The sequence below is a fragment of the Cervus canadensis genome, chromosome 20, assembly GCF_019320065.1.
Source record: "Cervus canadensis isolate Bull #8, Minnesota chromosome 20, ASM1932006v1, whole genome shotgun sequence".
NCBI classification, from domain to species: domain Eukaryota; kingdom Metazoa; phylum Chordata; class Mammalia; order Artiodactyla; family Cervidae; genus Cervus; species Cervus canadensis.
This window is the reverse complement of record NC_057405.1, coordinates 28,583,697-28,604,176: the sequence shown is the minus strand read 5'-3', so window position 1 is coordinate 28,604,176 and position 20,480 is coordinate 28,583,697. Positions and strand designations below refer to the sequence as shown.

Here is a 20,480-nt window from a genome sequence, read left to right as displayed (position 1 = left end):
CGACTTAGTATCTAAACCAGTGACTGCAACCACCATCAATGAAAGTGGCCGAGCTGGAAACCTAAAAGTCCCCCCAGGCTCTCTGCTCTCTGCGCCCTCACATGCAGCACCAGAATGCCTCCACGTCACGCTGCCTTCAGCCCCCACCTGCTGAGCATCCTGCTCCATTCCCTGTCTGTGCCTTTGTACATACTGTTTTCTCTTCCTGATGAACCATCAACAGAAAAAAATACACAACCCCAAAGTTGAGACTTAATGTTTTATTTAGCAGACCACATTGAGGACTGAAGCCCATGACCCAGCCTCGCAGATAACTCTGAGAGACTGCTCTAAAGAGGCAAGGGGGTGGGGAGGAGCCAGGATATACAGGGGTTTTTGCAACAAAGACCAGGTAGTTGGAATATCAAAAGATTACCATTAATTTAAAAAAATAGTATATCTCAAGTTAAAAAAATGTAGTGCTTTTCTACATATAGGATGATGCAGGAGTCTGGGTTCACTGAAACTATTCCTTTATATGAACCTCAATTCTCTGGGGCCAGTATCCTGTGTTTTCTCATCCTGAGTCTCCTCTGGGTACACCACCGGGGGTGACTGCCGTGCTAGGCGGTGGGGTGGGGGGCTTGGGGGGGCCAGGGGGCTTGTGGGGGGGGCGGCATCCTCCCTCCATCCTGAGTTCCCTCAGGGCTCAGGGTGGCTGTAATGTGATGGCTTCACAGCTGCTACATGCTTTTACTGTTATGGCATTTTTTATTCACAATACCTTGATACTTTTAAGTTTTTCTGCAAAATGTTTCTTAAGATTTGATATATAATATTGAAACAGTCTGAGTTAACCTTTGATGCAGACCTGGTAGTACATTTTGTCCCCTTTTTAGCATTCATGAACCCAGTTTCTCCTTCACATTGGCTAATTTTGTGGTACATTTTGTTTTTAAAATTCAGCATTCCCCAAGTGTGTGATTGGGTCTGAAACAATCTTGCTTGAAACACATGGGACATGCCTGGCGAGACCTCTTCAGTTGGGAACTGGAGTAGCTAATCCCCTAATTCCCTATGGAATCTGAGTCCCATTTCTCCAGCTTCACTCAACCTGCTTTTCGCCCTCACAAGTGCTCTGACTCAGAAGTCTTCCCCTTCTTCCCCTGGGCTCATTAATTTCAGTGAGAGCCTCCTGAAGGTCTGAAGTTAAATAGGGTGAGTTGCTCTCCTGAGAAAAACTGTATCACTGATATTGATAAATACAATTACCCTTTTATTGTGAAACCTTATGAGGAATATAAACAACAATGCTGCTAAACTGTCAGACTCAAAATTGTTAAAAATTTAGCTGCTGTAATTTTCCTTAACTCGAAATTTCTCAAGTCTGTATTTTCATTGAAAGAAAGTCTCTCTAGACTCCTTGTTTAATGCTTCCTCAAATCTCAGCTCCTGGACCCTCCCCGCTAAACAAAATGGGGAGGAGGTGGTGAATACCTGCCTGTCCCAGTTCCTGAAGACAGTTAAACTACCTGGAAAATAGGATTTAACTAGTTTAGAGATTCATTATTGAAAAGTAAAAAATTAACCTTTTGTTTTATATCATGTGACCCACTCCAGTATTCTTGCCTGGAAAAAAATCCCATGGACAGAGGAACCTGGCAGGCTATAGTCCATGGGATCGCAAAGAGTCGGACACAACTGAGCGACTTCAATCAATCAATCATGTGTTAGTAAACCCACATGCCCCCTGATTGGCATGCCCCTGATTGTTCTCTGTTGTAAGTAGCTTGTAATTCACAAAGATTCACCAGAGCCACTTCTTTAGAGGTCCCCACATCCACCCACCCACCTAACCACCTCTTCTCCTTCCAATTCTTCATGACGTATATTAGATCCAGCACCTTGTTAAACTACCAGTTGTTCCTGGAGACGATGAGTCTCCCATGGTCCCAACACCAGCCTTATTAAGTACACGTTACTGATTCTATTAAGAACTTATTCATCTGTTTATGCCTCAATTTCTTTATCTGCACCTTATAACTTAGATATGACCTTTAGATACATACATAAATACATAGGAGGTGCTCAATAAATAGAGTCATTGCCATATTTTTGGCCACTATCAGCATTGAGACAGTGAAAGTATTTATCTTGTTCATTGCTACTGCCCCCATGCCTTGTAAGTAGCCAGCAGCTAGTAGATATTGAGTAGTTTTCTTGAATTCAATGCAAGCATGCATACTCGAATGAATGAAAGAAGCCCTGGCAGAGAAGCAACAACTTTGGGGTGGGGGGGTCTTGGTGGAAGTAAAATGGATAAATTAGGAAAACTGAATTTTTGGGCAGAGCCCAAGTAAATTTTGAAAAGGACTTCTAAGTTTTCTCAGTCTTTCTCTGTCAATGGGACAACAATGCCTACCTTGCCTTTCTAAAAGAGGGGTTAATAGACATAAATGAAATAAAGAATGGGCATAGAGAAAAGAAAGCAATTACAACATATGCCAGCAATAAAAGATTATACTGGGTCTCACCAATAGGAAAGATGGACAAAGCACAGAAATGCATAATTTTCACCGCAGTTGGTGAGGTGCACTGCCTGTGATTGGCAGAGTCAGGTGAGAAGGGACCAGACTCTGAAGACCCCCAAAGAGGAGCAGGGAGAACCAAGACAAAAGGTCACAGACAGCTTCTACGTAGTGAGTATTTGCGTGGGGCTTCCGTGGTAGCTCGACTTCCCTGGTGGCTTAGAGGGTAAAGCGCCTGCCCGCAATGCAGGAGACCCGGGTTCAATCCCTGGGTCAGGAAAATCCCCTGGAGAAGGAAATGGCAACCCACTCCAGTACCCTTGCCTGGAAAATCCCATGAACGGAGGAGCCTGGTAGGCTACAGTCCAGGGGGTCACAAAGAGTCGGACTCGACTGAGCGACTTCACTTTCACTTTCCCTGGTAGCTTAGTCAGTAAAGAATCTGCCTGCAATGCAGGAGACATGGGTTCTATCCTGGGGTTGGAACGATGCCCTGGAGAAGGAAATGGCAATCCACTCCAGCATCCTTGCCTGGGGAAATCCCATGGATAGACGATCCTGGAGGGCTACAGTCCATGGGGTCGCAAGAGTCAAATAATGAGAAAAGTTTTGCTTTCATATGGAAAATAAATTACAAATTTTATGCAATGTAACTACCTCTTATAACATCTATTAAAACCTTTAAAGCTAATTTTGCACAAAATACGTAAAAATACTTTGTGAGGTATAAAAAGTCAGGGAAGTATATAGTTATTGGTTGGTTATTTCAGAGCTAAGCCATCACAATTAGTGAGTACTCAAAATTACTCAAAACTTTGAAATCTGGAAAACTTAGAGGTCCTGCTTAAAAAAAGACTCTCTAAGTTTTCCTTTTCAAAAAACTAAGAACACTAGGAGATGGAGTAGAAAATCACACTTCCCAAGTTGTTATTATGTTTTTAGTCCATCTTGAATTCTTTATGCAATGAAGTAAGGTTTCAAAAATGAAAACTAATGTTTAAGTTTTGCAATAACCTTAATTTGCCAATTTCCAAAGAGTTAGAAAAACTTTAAGAAAAGATTCATTAAATAAATTCATAATCTTACAATCTTCTGTTTCATGTAACTGGATCTATTATGCTTTAAACTAAAAGAATATTATATATTGTTAATATCACAGGAGTTCTATCCACTATTTACTATTTGCTGTATATTTCAAAGAAACAACTTATCATTGCTATATCAAGTAATATTTTTAAATGCCACTTCCTCAAATGTACTGATTCTCCATCCAGACTGCATGTTAGAATGACCTGGAAAGCTTTTCAAACAATGCAGGGGCTGTCTCTGAGGATCTAATTGTGCAGTTCAGTTCCTTTGCAAAAGGGCCCAGATACAGATACGGTTCTGAAAATTTGCCAAGATTTTAATATTCACTCAGGACATAGAGTCTTTCAGCCTGTGGTCATGGTCTCCAAATACCTCAGTTGAATTTCATTCCATGCCTTTGGCAAACAGTAAAGAATAATTCTCTAAAGGGGTAAAATCATGACTCTCATTCAAATATAAAATGAACACACATCAAAGATTTTATCCAACTCATTAGTTAACAATGGGACAGATAAGATGTTACAATTGGTTCAAATGAGAATTCAAAGACAGGTAAAATATAAGTCAGGGATAGACAACAGCCCTGTGGGCCAAACCCAGCTCACCAAGGGTTTCCAAACAGCCTGAGTTAAGTATGGCTTTTACATCTCTAAATGGCTGGAAAAAAAATCAAAAGAATTATAATATTTTGTGACATGTGAAAAGAACATGAAACTCAATTTCAGCCTCCATACATAAGTTTTACTGGAACACAGCCAAGCTCCTTGATCTACTGACTGTTTTAGAGCTACAGTAGCATAGCTGGATGGTTGCAATAGAGAACAGATGAGCCATACAGCCTAAAACATTTATTATTGGGCCCTTCTCAGGAAAAGTTTGCCAACCCCTGATATAAGCAATCAGGGATGCTGACATGAATTTGCAAATTAATGCAAAACTGGGTCAAAATCTACCCAGCAGTAAAATATAATGCTTGAAATCATTTCTTCCAGAGGAGGAAAATCAATGACCTCCCCATCAGACAGATTTCACTTGCATCTCTATGGACTAGAATTATTGCATTACCTTTAGTTTCTTACAGCTCATGGAGCTGTAAAATAGCCCAAAGACAATGAAAAGCACGGAACTCTCTAAACTTAGATAACCCCTCAAACTCTGCTCATTAGTGCTCAGAATTCCTTTGAAAAGACACCCAGTAATTTTTTACATCCATATCACAGTCTTTCATAATTTTTCCTGACAAAAACTAAACTGCATTCACTTTTTAAAAAATTTTATTGGAGTATAGTTGATTAACAATGTTGTGGTTGTTTCATGTGTAGAGCAAAGTGAATTTGTTATATATATTCATGTATCCACTCTTTTAAAAATTCTTTTCCCATATAGGCCGTTAAAGAGTATTGAATAGAGTTTCCTGTGCTATAGAGTAGCTATCTATTTTATATATGTGTATGTCAATCCCAATTTCCCAATTTATGCCTTCCCTGGCCCTTACTCCTGGTAACCATAAGTTTGCTTTCTACATCTGGAACTCTATTTGTAGATAAGTTCATTTGCATCACTCCTTTAGATTCTACATAAAGCAGTGTCATATAACATATGTCTTTCTCTGACTGACGTCACCCAGTATGACAATCTCTAGGTCGATCCACGTTGCTGCAGATGGCATTTGTTGTTCTTGTTCAGTCACTTGGTTCTGTCCAACTCTGTGACCCCATGTACTGCAGCACGTCAGGCTTCCCTGCCCTTTACCATCTCCTAGAGCTTGCTCAAACTCATGTCCGTTGAGTTGGTGATGCCATCCAACTATCTCATCCTCTGTCATCCCCTTTTCCTCCTATCTTCCTTCAGTCTTTCCCAGCGTCAGGGTCTTTTCCAATGAGTCGGCTCTTTGCATCAGGTGGCCAAAGTATCAGAGCTTCAACTTCAGCACCAATCCTTCCAAAGTGTATTCAAGGTTGGTTTCCTTTAAGACTGACTGGCTTATAGAGATTCTCCATTTTAGATCTGATCCCCCTGTGATTTTACAGCTTCCTACTTCCCCTAAAGAAGAGGCAGCATCCTTCTAAAATTCTTATCTAGACTGCATTTCTTCCATGTACTGGTAGAAAAACAAGTCTGCATAAAAATCAGTTTCCTCTGATATTCTCTGATCATCCCTTAAATACATGTTTGACTTTTCAATCAATGTTGAATACTTACTGCAATTAATAAAATTCTCATTAAATATACCTTCAGCATTTTGATGACATTTTTATGGAAAACTTTGTGAGGTAAACAATCTTCTTCCAAACCTGCCCTAAAAGGTTTGCATTATTTTTTAAAAATGACTCGCTTTGATCTTCGAAGTTCACGATGAAAATTGCTTAAGGCTGTTCTCTGAAGAGACTCTCTCCTAAAGCCAGACTTGTGTCTCCAGGGTACACTAGTTTGGTTTCTATAAATGATCACAGTTTGTAGTTCAAAGAATTGCACTTGCTAAGTTTTGTTTTCTTGTGTTTGGCTTTGCTTCTCACCACATCCCTAAAGCCAGCAGGGCAGGTTGTATCAGCCTCATTTTGCAAACACAGACCCAACAGGTTGTGAGAGTTAGGCCTCCCTTTTATGTCCAAAGCAGCCGGGTGAAGCCTCTGGCGGCACTCGGCGCACTTGTGCTTGGACGGTTACTGCTTGAAGATGGAAAGTTCCCTGGAAACAAGGGCTAGGCCTGTCATATTCATCACTAGTGTCAGCAATGCAGTGAGGAGCGTTCTCGAGTGTGACTGTGCACATTTAAACTCCAATTAACCACTAACTGACTCATTTGAAAAGACCCTGATGCTGGGAAAGATTGAAGGCAGGAGGAGAAGGGGACGACAGAGGATGAGATGGTTGGTTGGCATCACTGACTCAATGGACATGAGTTTGAATAAACTCCAGGAGTTGGTGATGGACAGGGAAGCCTGGAGCACTGCAGTCCATGGGGTCACAAAGAGTTGGACACAACTGAACAACTGAACTGAACTAGCAACCTTGGGTAAGTTCTTTAACCGATCTCTGTGCCTCAGTTTTCCATCTGTGAAATGGTCATAACAGTGCTTATTTCATGGGGCTCTTATGAAGATTTCGTTAGTATGTAGAATACTTAGAATTGTGCCTAGAGGGAGAAATGGACGGGGAGTTTGGGGTTAGTAGATGTAAACTATTATATATAGAATGGATAAATGACAAGATCCTACTCTATAGCACAGGGAATTATATTCAGGATCCTGGGATAAGCCACATTGAAAAGGAATATAAAAAAGGATGTGTATATAGATATATACATAAAACTGAGTCATTTTGCTATACAGCAGAAATTAGCACAACATTGTATATCAACTATACTTCAATAGAAAAAACAAGTTTAAAACTCTAAAACTAAAAGATCTGTGTCTGATACATACCATGTAACCAAAAATTAAGAGCATGTCTGGCCACAACTCAGTATGCAATAAATATTTGTTAAACAAATGATTGATTGGAATAAAAGCAGAATTGAATCAAATATTCAAATAGTCCATCTCCAGATATTCATATATATGAGGGGAAAAAACTATAAATTTCTAAGCCTACACCTTGACTCCTGCTAAAGTTGTTATTATTGCTTAGTTGCTAACTTGTGTCCAACTCTTTGCGACCCCATAGTCCACCAGGCTCCTCTGCCCATCGGATTTCCCAATCAAGAATACTAGAGTGGGTTGCCATTTCCTCTCCAGGAGATCTTCCTGACCCAGGAATTGAACCCACATCTGCATTAGCAGGCAGATTCTTTTCCACTAAGCCACCAGGGAAGCCCCATGTTAATGTAAAACTATTAAAACCTTCCAAAACTCATTACTCTCATATACAAAATAAACAAGTCAAAGATTTTGTATGTTACAAATTAACTATTAATAATGAGGCAACAATTAAGATGAGCAGTTTGAAGGAGAATTCAAACGACTCACAATCAGCAATTTAAAAATGAGGAAATATATTTACAAGTATATGCAAAATTGGTCATATCCACATGGAAATAGTCAATTATATTCCCCCTGATGAAAACCCTTTGTCTTTCATGAACAAGAGTAATTTGCATTACTCTAGGTATACTACAACTAAAAGATTGCATAAATAATAAATGGCATGGACTCCTATAGATCAGAAAACCCAGAAAGTGCTCTAGATAAGACACTGAAGTCCTTCACACTTTTTCCTGACACTTTTTTAATATAATTTGCAAAATATGTTTTGCAAAATTTAATATAACCTGAAGTTTTCTGCAAATTCAACTAATATGTATAGGGAACTTTATGAAATGTTAGCCACCAATTCAGAAAACCATGTACTATTCTTACAACAGTGGTGATCACTGTGTTTGTGTCCAATACAACATCTGAATCTGCCACTATAGCTGTAGAATTCATACTGGTGTTTAGGAAAGCGATAACTGTCAGATGCTCAGTCATGTCCAACTCTTTGCGACCCCATGGACCATAGCCCACCAGGCTCCTCTGTTCATGGAATCCTCCAGGCAAGAATACTGGAGTGGGTTGCCATTCCCTTCTCCAGGGGAATCTTCCTGACCCAGGGATCAAACCGAGGTCTCCTGCATTGCAGACTGATTTGTTACTGTCTGAGCCACCGGGAAGACCCTGGTGATTATAGATGTTTATAGAAGTGATGTTTATAGATGTTTACATGTAAGTACATATTGAATCTGACTAGTTTATTATGTCTTGTGGTGCTGTAATGCCTTTTGAATTACATATTATACTAATGTAAATAATTTTTTATTTATCTTTTATATTATATTTTTAACTTTTTATTTTATATTGGAGTATAGTTGATTAACAATGTTGTATTATTTTCAGGTGTAAACAAAGTGATTCAGTTATACAAACACATGTATCTGTTCTTTTTCAAGTTGTTTCCTATTTAGATAGTTCCATAATATTAAGCAGAGTTCCCTGTGCTATACAGTAGGTCCTTTTTGGTTATCCATTTTAAATATATCAATGCGTACATGTCAATCCCAAACTCCCTGACTATCCCCCTGCTCCCTTGTTTATATTACAGTTTGAACAGTGCATTGATTTTTTGAAAGTGTGTGCGTGCTTGATTATATTCTTGAGGAAGCTCATTTCAGGATCATGTGGTGAGCATTACAAAATATTTTCAGGAAAAGGGGTGCTGAGTTGGTTGGCTTGGGGGCCCCTGGCATGGAGGTTGTCTATGGGAACCTAGGTTAGGTAAACTAGGTCAGAGCAGCGACACTGAGGATAGAAACCACATTCCTGAACACACAAGATATGTCTGTCTATCTGTCCTCCCTTCGGCTCACTCCTCCCCTTCTCCCCACCATAAACGCAAACACATACCATGTTCCAAAAGCTTCCTGTAAATAGGTTGTCCTCTAATGTCCCCATTGCAGATTAGAATATTGATAAAGCCTTTCAGCATATATTTACATTAGATTATGACATATTCCTGTACAAGAAGAAAGATATGGTATATGTATATACATACATATATATAATGAAATATTACTCAGCCATAAAAAAGAATGAAATAATGCCATTTGTAGAAATGTGGATGGACCGAGAGATTGTCATACTAAGTGAAGTAAGTCAGACAGAGAAGACAAATACCATATGATGTCACTTATATATGATATCTTAAAAAACAGTGCAAATGAATATATTTATAAAACAGAAATAGGTCCAAAGAAGTAGAAAACAAGTAGTATGGTTACCAAAGGAGAAGGCAGGGGGAGGGATAAGTTAGCAAAGATACACACACTATTGCATGTAAAATATATAGCCAACAAGGACCTACCATATAGCAGAGGGGACTGTACTCAATTTTCTATAGTAACCTATAAGAGGAAAGAATCTGAAAAGGATATATATATAAGAATTTACATGTTTATGTGTCTGTGTGTGTGGGTGTGTGTGTGTGGGTGTGTGTGTGTGCGCACGCGCGTGCGTGCACGTGCTTAGTCAGTCAATCGTGTCCGACTCTTTGTGACCACATGAACTGTAGCCCTCCAGGCTCCTCTGTCCATGGGATTCTCCAGGCAAGAATACTGGAGTGGGTTGCCATGCCCTCCTCCAGGGCATCTTCCCAACCCAGGGAAGGAACCCAGATCTCCCACGTTGTAGGCAGATTCTTTACCATCTGAATCACCAGGGAAGCCTATATATATATTATATATAATATATATATATAACTGAATTATTTGCTCTACACCTGAAAAATTAACACAGCATTGTAAATCAACTATACTTCAATAAAAAAATTAAATTTTTAAATTTTCATTTAAATAAAAGGGAATATCTTAAGCCAAAGCCAGATCCTTTGTGGTATTCTAATAAAAGCTAGAGTAAGAGACTGAGAGACCTAAAATCCTACAATGCCAGGTCCTTAAGGAGTTCTGTGTGGATTGGCTATCTGTTGCTGCAATTAAAAAATGACTGTACAATCTGGTGGCTGAAAGCAACAATGACCATTTATTGTCACTCCCAGTTTCTGTAGGTTCGAAATCTATGTAATAATTTAGCAGAGTGGTTCAGGCTCAGAGTTGCTCATGAGGTTGCAGCCAAGATGTCAACTGGGGCGATAATCTTAAGGCTTGACTGATGGGGCTAATGGATCTGCTTCCAAGATGACATACTCAGAATCTTGCAAATTGCCCATAAGAAGGTCTCAGTTGTTCCTCATACAAGCCTCTCCACATAGCCACTTGAGTGTTCTCACAACAGGACAACTGATTTCCCTCAAAACAATTCATCCAAGAGAGCAAAGTAGAAGTCATATCTTTTACAACCTAACCTCAGGGCCTCGCGTCATCATTTCCATAGCATTCTATGGAAGTCAGCCCTCCGCAGTGTGGAGGGGGAATCTATAGGGATCTTAATAAGGAGGTAGTTTCATCCGTAACCCCATGAGAGGCTACCATATCAGGTAATGTGTTGTGGGCTTTCCACAGTCTCAAACGCACATTTCATGTAATTGTAATCTTCACTATTCCCTCAGGCACGTGTGAAATGGTTAGTAGAGAGAAAATATATTGATTATTTCACTTTGCAAGTCAAAGCTGGAAAAACACCTTTTCAATAATCTTGGAATAAATGATTCAGAAGCCATTCAGAACCCAACTATGACCATGTTATTAAAACTAATAAATATTAGTTTCCTCCCATTTCATCCTCAATCATACTGTCATAATTACTTCATTTAGCCCAAAATATTCACTTCCTCAGTGAAATTTTATTGTCATCAACAAACCAGGGATCGTTGTTCTCTTTTTCCAAGCCATACTCATAATTTCCTCCTAGAGGGCTGATTCTAAGCTTCTAAATTGAAAGCTATTAGAAATTATGCGACAAGGAAGAGAGGAAGTAGTCAGGTGTGACTCAGAGCTCTGTAGTATTTATATTATATGAGGCAGGGTTTAGGTGTAATAAGATATCACAGATTAGGCATTTTTGTTTAATGAGGGAAAACTGTAACAAACTAAACTTGAAAAAACTGTGCCTTGCTTGATTTGTTAAAATACACTGACAGCCATAGTTCATTCTGATGATGACCTCTGGTCGGAGGACCCTCATCTTCATAGCCTTGAATCACTTCTCTTAATTACTCACTTTAATCACTTAAGAAGACATAATTAGATATTTCAAAGACATCAAGTAGTGAGTGCAAAGTGTAAAATCCTGTGGAAATGTATAAAATACCTTAAAGTAAATGAAGTTTTTTTTTAGTATTCCAGTACCTAGAACATAACAGATGTCAAATAAATATTAGTTTCCTCACATTTCATCCTCAGTCCTGTCTCTCAATATTCTTTTTTTTAATTTATTTTATTGAAGTATAGTTAATTTACAATGTAGGGTTAATTTCTGCTGTGAGCAAAGTGATTCAGTTATATATTATACATATATATATAATGTATATATATATATATTCTTTTTATATTATTTTCCATTATGGTTTATCATAAGATATTGAATATAATTCTCTGTGCTTAGGACCTTATTGTTTATCCTTTCTATATATAATAATTTGCATCTGCTAACCCCAAACTCCCAATCTATCCCTCCCCCTGCCTCTCAAGAGTCTAAGACTAGATTCTGAGGTCATAACCCCATAGAAACATCTCACTAAAATAGTAATAAGGCACAATGAGGTCCTCCAAGGTGTAGGAATTAAATTCTTAACAATTTCAGTTTTAATTGAAATGTTATTTTAATGTTAACAGTAATAAAGACTTGGTAGTAAAATATTTTTACTTCTCTGGTGCCTCTTTGCATCAGATTTTTACTTAATAAGTAGGCACATGTGAAATTTTACATTTACCTCAGTTAACCAAGGAGCTATTTTTTTATCTGAAGTTTACAAAATCTAAAATAACATCTTCTACAGGAAACACTTTTAAAACTGTATATTTCTATAAATGTTTATCTATGTAATGTGTATTTATATATTTCACAGTGCGCAAAAAGATAATATTGGTGATTTCAGTGACCTCAAGCTCCACCAAAAAAAAAATTACATATATTTATGTTAAGAGACTAAACGATAGACTTTTAAAAATATTTTTAAATGATACATACTCATTATTTAAAGTGTTAAAGGATGAAGAAAATTACCAAAAAGAGAAAATAAAATAATATTAAAACTGTGCTGCTCACAAATATTTAAATGCTAAATCTATCTTTCTAGCTATCTCTCAATACACTTTAAAAGATAGGCTAGATTAAGTGCTTTTACAAATATGAAACGTTTCTGGAATGCTATTCAAATAAAATGGACTGCATTTAATTTTACTTGACTTTAACATAAGAATGAAACAGATAAAACTTAAGAAATTGCTGAATATCAGATAAATATTTCCTTACTTTATGAGATACTCATTATTAAAAGATCCCTAAAGGCTAAAAAAGATTACCTAAAATATTAATTTGAGACATTATCACATTTACTGTCTATGTACCAACATTAAACAGCATTTTGATGTATCGTTACAAAAGGCAGGATTATCAGAACACTCACAGTCCAGCCGTCTTCACTCCCCCATATCCCAAGTTTTGATAATTAGGTGAGTATTATACGTTGTCAAGGTTTATAACTTTAAAATTGATTCTGCTGCTACAACTCCTGTGGCTTCTTGGACAGATTTCCACATTTAAATGACTTTAAGGCTCAATCTCAAACCTTCTATCACAGCAGAAACCTTCTATCTCTCAAACCTTCTATCACAGCTTCTCCATTCCTGAGTTCTCTGTTTTGACTTATCTTTCAGTTGGCTGGAATGTATCATCAGGTAACTGCTTCGAGGAGGGCTCTGGGTATCAAAGTTCCTGAGGGTTTGGCTACTAAATGAACTATTTTTCTACTCACAGCACTTCTAAAATCAAATGTGTAGGGGATTTTCCTACAATGCTTAACTTTCCAGACATCAACTGGGTGTCCTACAACTCATTTACGACACTGAACACCTGGGTTGGAACAGAGCCCACAGATAAAGAGCTCAGATGCTCAAGACTGCCCCCTACCGTAGACACCAAAGTGCCAGGCTGTCCCTTGTACTTCTGATCAACAAGTTATAGACTGAGCTTTCCCAGTTTTTATGGCTGCCATAGGAGGAACTGGCTCCCAAGTCATCCAGCTCGGGCAGCCAATGGCATTCGTCATTCACAAGTCCCCCAGAACCAGAGAAAACGAAAGAAGCAGTTTTAAATGAACACCAAGCCCTCCCTGTGATCATCACCCCGGATTTAGCACAGAGAAAGTAGGCAAACACGCACAGCTCCCATTTCCTCCCTTTAACAGGTTTCACTACAGACTTTTTCAGCTGCTGCTGCCCAAGGTTCAGAAATTTAGGAGCTCTGTGTCAGGAACTGGAGGCTGAGACAAATATGTATTTCTTATTGTATCACAGCTACTTATCGCTTCTCGGCCCTTTGGCTAAGATCAAGTGTATCACAGCTACTTGCTACCTGTAACTTTCAAACGTGAAGGACAGCTTCACTTTTGGAGTTTCTCCCTGCCATTTTCACTGATGCCCCTCTCTACTATTCTTAGAACTGCATTTGAATATTCAGTTGTCTCAAAATAAAAAGCTTAATTTTTTCTAAAGCCAAATCATATTAAAGTATTCTGACAAATATGGCATTTTGCTACCTCACACTTCCCTTCTGTGCAGGCCCACTTACCAAAAGTACTCCCTTTTAATTCCGCTCTTTCCCCTGGCATTTATTCTTGCCTTATTTCTAAATAATATATATCCTTTGAGCCATCTGTTTCATATATTATTTACTGACTTCCTATTACTGCAATTAGGAATTTGAGTTTCTACAACACCCTTCCTCTCAGTATGGTAACAACTGTTATTGAATCAATATTCAGTGTTTACACTGTGTATTCACAGCAGACCTACTTGCCCTTATTTGTTTACTTTCTGTTTTCCTGGAATTTAACATTTTCTTTGTTTTTGTTTTTCTTTTTTTTAACTTGCTTAATGTTCTTTGACATGATACCTAAAAAGTGAAGTTGTTTTGGATCTGTTTTGCATCCCTCATGATGAAATAAATGGCCTTGGCTTATTGTGCTTGCCATCTCCACTGCAGCGTAAAAACTTCAAGATCAGAATGGCTTTTGTTGTTGCCATGTGTTTTGCATAAGAATCTGATGAAAATATGATTATTTAAACTACATTTATAAATGGTGGTAAGGTTTGGAAGAAAGTTTTATTTTGAAAGAATTGACTATAGCCTTCAGTCAGTCAGTTCAATCGCTCAGTCATGTCCGACTCTTTGCGACCCCATGGACTGCAGCACACCAGGCCTTCCTGTCCATCACCAACTCCAGGAGCTTGCGCAAACTCAAGTCCATTGAATCAGTGATGCCATCCAACCATCTCATCCTCTGTCGTCCCCTTCTCCTCCTGCATTCAATCTTTCCCAGCATCAGGGTCTTTTCAAAGGAGTCAGTTCTTCACATCAGGTAGCCAAAGGATTGGAGTTTCAGCTTCAACATCAGTCCTTCCAATGAATATTCAAGACTGATCTCCTTTAGGATGGACTGGTTGAATCTCCTTGCAGTCCAAGGGATTCTCAAGAGTCTTCGCCAACATCATAGTTCAAAAGCATCAATTCTTTGGTGTTCAGCTTTCTTTATGGTCCAGCTGTCACTTCCACACATGACTACTGGAAAAACCATAGCTTTGACTAGACGGACCTTTGTTGGCAAAGTAATGTCTCTGGTTTTTAATATGCCATCTAGGTTAGTCACAGCTTTTCTTCCAAGGAGTAAGCGTCTTTTAATTTCATGGCTGCAGTCACCATCTGCAGTGATTTTGGAGCCCCCAAAAATAAAGTCTGTCACTATTTCCATTGTTTCCCCATCTATTTGCCATGAAGTGATGGGCCCAGATGCCATGATCTTAGTTTTCTGAATGTTGAGCTTTAAGCCCACTTTTTCACTCTGCTCTTTCACTTTCATCAAGAAAGTTCTTCTTTGCTTTCTGCCATAAGGGTGGTGTCATCTGCATATCTGAGGTTATTGATATTTCTCCTGGCAATCTTGATTCCAGCTTGTTCTTCCTCCAGCCCAGCATTTCTCATGATGTACTCTGCATAGAAGTTAAATAAGCAGGGTGACAATATACAGCCTTGACATACTCCTTTTCCTATTTGGAACCAGCCTGTTCTTCCATGTCCAGTTCTAACTGTTGCTTCCTAACATGCATACAAATTTCTCAGGAGACAGGTCAGGTGGTCTGGTATTCCCATCTCTTTCAGAATTTTCCACAGTTTATTGTGATCCACACAGTCGAAGGCTTTGGCATAGTCAATAAAGCAGAAGTAGATGTTTTTCTGGGACTCTTATTTTTTCGATAACCCAACGGATGTTGACAATTTGATCTCTGATTCCTCTGCCTTTTCTAAAACCAGTTTGAACATCTGGAAGTTCATGGTTCATGTACTGTTGAAGCCTGGCTTGGAGAATTTTGAGCATTACTCTACTAGCGTGTGAGTGCAATTGTGTGGTAGCTTGAGCATTCTTTGTCATTGCCTTTCTTTGGGATTGGAATAAAAACTGACCATTTCCAGTCCTGTGGCCACTGCTGAGTTTTCCAAATTTGCTGGCATATTGAGTGCAGCACTTTCACAGCATCATCTTGTAGGATTTGAAATAGCTCAACTGGAATTCCATCACCTCCACTAGCTTTGTTTGTAGTGATGCTTCCTAAGGCCCACTTGACTTCACATTCCAGGATGTGTGGCTCTAGGTGAGTGATCACACCATCGTGATTATCCGGGTCATGAAGATCTTTTTTGTACAGTTTTTCTGTGTATTCTTGCCACCTCTTCTTAATATCTTCTGCTTCTGTTAGGTCCATACCATTTCTGTCCTTTATTGTGCCCATCTTTGCATGAAATGTTCCCTTGGAATCTCTAATTTTCTTGACGAGATCTCCGGTCTTTCCCATTCTATTGTTTTCCTCTATTTCTTTGCATTGATCGCTGAGGAAGGCTTTCTTATCTCTCCTTGCTATTCCTTGGAACTCTGCATTCAAATGGGTATATCTTTCCTTTTCTCCTTTGCTTTTCGCTTCTCTTCTTTTCACAGCTATTTGTAAGGTCTCTTCAGACAGCCATTTTGCTTTTTTGCATTTCTTTTTCTTGGGGGTAGTCTTGATCCCTGTCTCCTATAATGTCACAAACCTCTGTACATGGTTCATCAGGCACTCTGTCTATCAGATCTAATCCCTGGAATCTCTTTGTCATTTCCACTGTATAATCGTAAGGGATTTTATTTAGGTCATACCTGAATGGCCTAGTGATTTTCTCCACTTTCTTCAATTTAAGTTTGAATTTGGCAATAAGGAGTTCATGATCCAAGTCAGCTCCTGGTCTTGTTTTTGCTGACTGTATAGAGCTTCCCATCTTTGGCTGCAAAGAATATAATCAGAGTCCGGTATTAACCATCTGGTGATATCCATGTGTAGAGTCTTCTCTTGTGTTGCTGGAAGAGGGTGTTTGCTATGACCAGTGTGTTCTCTTGGCAAAACTCTCTTAGCCTTTGCCCTGCTTCATTCCATACTCCAAGGCCAGATTTGCCTGTCACTCCAGGTGTTTCTTGACTTCCTACTTTTGCATTCCAGTCCCGTATAATGAAAAGGACATCTTTTCTGGGTGTTACTTCTAGCAGGTCTTGTAGGTCTTCATAGAACTGTTCAACTTCAGCTTCTTCAACATTACTGGTCAGAGCATAGACTTAGATTACCATGATATTGATTGGTTTGCCTTGGAAACAAACAGAGATCATTCTGTCGTTTTTGAGATTGCAACCAAGTACTGCATTTCAGACTCTTTCATTGACTATGATGGCTACTCCATTTCTTCTAAGGGATTCTTGCCTGCAGTAGTAGATATCATGGTCATCTGAGTTAAATTCTCCCATCCAGTCCATTTTAGTTTGCTGATTCCTAAAATGTCGACGTTCACTCTTGCCATCTCCTGTTTGACCACTTCCAATTTGCCTTGATTCATGGACCCGACATTCCAGGTTCCTATGCAATGTTGCTCTTAACAGCATCGAACCTTGCTTCTATCACCAGTCCCATCCACTGTTTTTGCTTTGGCTCCATCCCTTCATTCTTTCTGGAGTTATTTCTCCTCTGATCTCCAGTAGCATATTGTGCACCTACCAACCTGGGGAATTCCTCTTTCAGTGTCCTATCTTTTTGCCTTTTCATACTGTTCATAGGGTTCTCAAGGCAAGAATACTGAAGTAGTTTGCCATTCCTTTCTCAAGTGGACCACATTTTTTCAGACCTCTCCACCATGACCCATCCGTCTTGGATGGCCCTACATGGCATGGCTCATAGTTTCATTGAGCTAGACAAGGCTGTGGTCCATGTGATCAGTTTGGTTAGTTGTCTGTCATTGTGGTTTTCAGTCTGTCTGCCCTCTGATGGAGAAGGATAAGAGGCTTATGGAAGCTTCCTGATGGGAGAGACTGACTGAAGGGGAAACTGGGTCTTCTTCTGATGGGTGGGGCCATGCTCAGTAAATCTTTAATCCAATTTTCTGTTGATGGGTGGAGCTGTGTTCTGTCCCTGCTATTTACCTGGTACCAGACTATGATGGAGGTAATGAAGATAATGGCGACCTCCTTCAAAAGATCCCATGCATGTCCTGCTACACTCACTGACCCCAGCCCTGCACCTGGCCACCACCGATCCACACCTCTGCTGGAGACTGCTGTACACTCATGGGCAAGTCCGGGTCAGTCTCTTGTGGGGTCACCGCTCCTTTTTCCTGGGTCCTCGTGCACACAAAGTTCTGTTTGTGTCCTCCAAGAGTCTATTTCCCAGACCTGTGTAAGTTCTGGCAGCTCTATGGTGGGGTTAATGGCAGCCTCCTCCAAGAGTGCTTATGCCATACCGAAGTCTGCTGCACCCAGAGCTGCTGTCCCTGTGGCAGGCCACTGCTGACCCGTACCTCCACAGGAGAACGCTCAAACACAGTTCTGTCTCAGTCTCTGTCAGTCTCTGACTATAGCCTTACTGGTTTCAGTATCAAGCTGAGAGAATATAAGGAGTCTTTTAAAATCACACTTAGATAGGGGTACTAAATCCAGCAAAGAAAAATACAAGATAACCAACTTAGTTTAAATTTCAGATAAACAAATGATGGTTTAGTGTAAGTAAAAGACAAGGAACTCTTGTCTTTCACCTAACAATGTACATTTAAATAGCCAACTCTTCTATCAGTGAAACGAACTTGGTTGAGTTTATTGTGAATGTGAATGATTAATGTTAAGATGCTACAAAGGTAAAAAGAAATTCATTTTTGTTGGCTGATAACGTAATGCTACAGACTGTTTTAATCTGATTGAAGTCTGTATAGTGAAAAAGGTGTGAGTAGTGAGATGCTGACCCAGAGAAGAATAAAGGCATATGTCATTGGTCTTCTTCCCTGGCCCTGGTCATCTGGAGGGGTGCTGAGATCTCATCCCAGGAGCATGAATTCAAATGCATTTCTTCATAACACCAAGAGGTCAAATAAAACCACTGATAGTACACAAAGTCTTCAATTCACTCATCCCAGATCCTTCCACGGGTGTTCTAGACAGCTCAAGCTGCTATTATGTAGCAAAGCATCATAGACTGGGTGGCTTAAACAACAGAAATTTATTCCTCACTGTTCTGTAGGCTGCAATGTCCAAAATCAAATTGCTGACTGTTCCATTTCCTGGTGAGGGTCTTTTTTCCAGTTAACACACAGATGCCTCCTTGCTGTATCCGCACATGGCAGAGAGCGATCATCTCTCATCTCTCTTCTTATTTATAAGGGCACTAATCCCATTCATGAGGGCTCCATCCTCATGACTTAATTACCTCCCAAAGACTCTTCCTCCAAATACTGTCCACTGGAGATGAAGACTGTAACACATAAATTTTGGGAGGAGGCAAACATTCAGTCCATAGCAATGGAGATGTGAATAAAACTACAAGTGTATGTCCAGAAAGATCTTAGATGCTAAGAAATATCATTCTGATAGTAGACAAACCTAGGCATCCTCCAAGAGAGAAAGAAAGGGGGAACTTCTCTGAAATCTGCTTACAATTCACCATAGACAGTTTTTATTTTAAGAAACTAATAAAAGTAATATGATTCCACCTTTCAGAGCTGTTTATCACTTGGAATTGCAGTTTGGGTGATTGCACTCTAGTAAATTAGCTGACTGAGAGTCCAAAGATTATATCTGCCTCCAGACAGTCCATTCATCATGCTTAGCATTTGAATTTGAGCACAGCTTTCCCACATATTTGCCAAAATGCCACCAAAGTAATCACAGAAAGCTCCCTGTTTTGATCTACTTAATGCCTTAAATATTGTCAGTGGCTGTGAAATTTAGGTTTATTGGAATATTTTAATAACCCACCAATCTCTTTATCTGAAAGCTTCATATAACCACTCTCTTAGTTCATAAATACTTATTGATTTTAATTTTGCACCAAAAAGGGAGTGGACTTCAGTAGTCCAATATGTACTTACTCAAGAAACCAATGAAAAGTCGTAGTATTATCAAGATATAATCATGTAAGAATGAAAAAACCTTTAAATAGTATCAAATATTTACTTGCATGGCCAATGAACAGTTAAAATTATTTGTGTATAACCCAGACCTTCACACTTTCAATATTATTTTGCAAACTGGCAAATTGTTCAGTTAGATTATCCAATTTTGGAAAAGCATCATTTAAATTTTGATTGGTAAAACTACCAAAATGTGATAATTGTGATCCCCAAAAAATCCAATTGCATAAAATTCAGGCTTGCATGTTTGGAAAGTGAACAAAATTTTCAGGCCAAAAGTGCCCAACTAATTGGCTGAGAGTTCCAGATGGGTATGTGGGATCCAAGTCTATCCCAAAGCCATCTGTGGTTTGTACCACCTACTGACCTAGTCATTTTTTACCACCTGGTCCCTATGTGTGCAGGGTCTCCCTGGGCAGTAATTCCTAAAATTCTAGGCAATTAGTGCTCTTTTAGACTCACATGTCCACAAGTATTGGACCTGAATAAAATGGTTATAGAGACCTAGCCTCTGTCTCCTTAAGTGTGGATATAGGGCTGCCTGCCCTTTCTGTACCAATTTGTTTTTTGAAATATTATATTAAACATGGTAATTACTTCACTGTATATGTAAGCCAAACCATTATTCTATACATCTTAAATTTATATGGTGAGGTATGTCAATTATATCTCAATAAAACTGGGAAAAAATCTAAGAAATTAAAAAATAAGTAAAACCAAATATGATATTAAAATAGTTAATTCAAATGTTACCTTTTCCACAATT

General features: G+C 39.0%; 1 protein-coding gene across 1 annotated transcript in view; it reads left to right on the top strand.

Moving 5' to 3' along the window:
- The window catches only part of IMPG1 (interphotoreceptor matrix proteoglycan 1), a 147,880-nt gene that overhangs the window by 92,681 nt on the left and 34,719 nt on the right, over positions 1 to 20,480 (top strand).